This window comes from Branchiostoma belcheri, unplaced genomic scaffold, assembly GCF_001625305.1.
Source record: "Branchiostoma belcheri isolate BF01 breed outbred unplaced genomic scaffold, Haploidv18h27 scaffold285, whole genome shotgun sequence".
NCBI lineage: Eukaryota > Metazoa > Chordata > Leptocardii > Amphioxiformes > Branchiostomatidae > Branchiostoma > Branchiostoma belcheri.
Genome location: NW_017803893.1, coordinates 49,457 through 51,410, shown reverse-complemented (window position 1 = coordinate 51,410; position 1,954 = coordinate 49,457). Strand labels below are relative to the sequence as shown.

At 42.5% G+C, this 1,954-nt stretch overlaps 1 protein-coding gene and 2 long non-coding RNA genes across 7 annotated transcripts in view; 2 read left to right on the top strand and 1 right to left on the bottom strand.

Moving 5' to 3' along the window:
• Nucleotides 1–1,954, top strand: part of LOC109472841 (cytoplasmic FMR1-interacting protein 2-like) — a 24,808-nt gene that overhangs the window by 12,291 nt on the left and 10,563 nt on the right. The gene's annotated exons all lie outside the window — the stretch shown is intronic.
• Nucleotides 1–1,954, bottom strand: part of LOC109472843 — a 3,462-nt gene that overhangs the window by 850 nt on the left and 658 nt on the right. The gene's annotated exons all lie outside the window — the stretch shown is intronic.
• On the top strand, nt 130–1,931 carry LOC109472842. 2 transcript variants are annotated; one of them, XR_002140390.1, is made up of 3 exons: nt 130–211; nt 781–995; nt 1,687–1,931. It is a non-coding gene; the product is annotated as an uncharacterized LOC109472842 (long non-coding RNA). The 2 variants fall into 2 exon arrangements; XR_002140391.1 differs by lacking the exon at nt 1,687–1,931 and adding an exon at nt 1,647–1,677.

Genomic DNA, 1,954 nt, shown 5'->3' with positions numbered 1-1,954 from the left:
CAGGATACACCTGTAGTCAGGTTTTTTTTACCACTATTGGTGAGTTGACAGAATTGACAAAATACATGTAGTATACTCGAGAAGATGGGTCTTCTTTGTTCATCTGAAGTTTAAATTTACGCTCCCTCCGCAGTACTCGTGGAAACTGGTCCATCCAACCGACAACTTCTCCAACAAAGACTGCCCCAAGGAGGCCGAGGAGTATGAGAGGGTAAGAGTTCTGTTCTGGAGTGTTTCTCACATGTAAAACGTGTTTGTTTGTATCTATAGTTGTAGATAACTTTACGAAAGCTGCTGTACATTTGTGTCAGTAAAGATTTCTTCTTTTTGACATACAAATGGGCACCTTACTAGAGTTCTATCCTGTTCTATAATTGTTGGCACAAGCATGTAAAACATGGAAGCAGACCCAGAATGTCTCCTAAAGTTGGAATGTGTTGTACATTGAAACATTCCTGGCAATTGAGCCCTCATGATCTCCCCTCCCCCCTTCAGGTGACTCGGTACAACTACGACACAAACGAGAAGTTTGCATTTGTTAGAGTACTGTCCTGTTCTGAATGTCTCCTAAAGTTTGAGGAGTATGTCGTAGAGTTTGAGGTGTAAAGTTTGAGGTGTATGATAGTTGAAACATTTTCCCCTTTAGGCAACTCGGTACAACTACGACACAGACGAGAAGTTTGCGTTTGTAAGGGTACTATGCTGTTCTGTAAGAGAACTTTCCTGTTCTGAATGTCTCCCAAAGTTTGAGGTGTATTATGAAACATTTCCCCGCTGCAGGCGACTCGGTATAACTACGACACGGATGAGAAGTTTGCGTTTGTGGAGGTCATCGCGATGATCAAAGGTCTGCAGCTGCTGATGTCGCGCATGGAGTCCGTGTTTAACGAGGCCATCCGCAGAAACATCTACGCAGACCTGCAGGACTTTGTGCAGATCGTGCTGCGCGAGCCGCTCAGACAGACCGTCAAGAAGAAGAAAACTCTCATCAAGAGGTCAGCTGCATCACTAGTGTTGTTGTGATATACCTTACCAAAGTCTATCACAACAAGACACTGTTTCTTGCTTATTGGGAGACAGTTTTGGTTTTCCCTTTATTATATCTTCATTCTAAAGTTATATTAATTTTAATTTTTTTAAAAGATTCAGGCCCCAAAAAGCACCCCTATGCTGGTTGAAACACAGCGTAGGGGGTCCAAATCACAGCGTAGGGGACCCTACGCTCAAACAGCCTGGTGAGAACTATACTTAGCAGATTTGCTCAATCTTTTAGTTTGATCACCACATGTTTTTTTGTTTACCTTTGCAGAAGAAAAACGTATTCCTTTTGCTCCATTTCTTCTTCTTCTCCAAAGAAATAAGGTCAATGACCTAGACCAGATGTCTGTCACCATGGTGACTGGTGCTGTAGCACACACCCTGTGGTGTTGGGTTACATTATGTAGCAAGTGGCAGGACGGATGGCGAGGCTGAGCATATATATAGTTATGAATGTGTTTGAACAAGATTAAATAGAGCATTAGTTTGCTAGGCTAGGCCATTATGTATTTCTTTTGCAAATGTTTCTATTTTTAGACAGTATTTTGAACAGTATTTTTGCCTATTTTTAAACAGTATTTTGAACAGTATTTTTCCATTTTTAAAAGTATTCTGACGTCCATCCGTGACACGTGTGTTTTTCCCCAGTATTCTGACATCCATCCGTGACACGTGTGTTTTTCCCCAGTATTCTGACATCCATCCGTGACACGTGTGTTTTTCCCCAGTATTCTGACGTCCATCCGTGACACGTGTGTTTTTCCCCAGTATTCTGACGTCCATCCGTGACACGTGTGTTTTCCCCCAGTATTCTGACATCCATCCGTGACACGTGTGTTTTTCCCCAGTATTCTGACATCCATCCGTGACACGTGTGTTTTTCCCCAGTATTCTGACATCCATCCGTGACACGTGT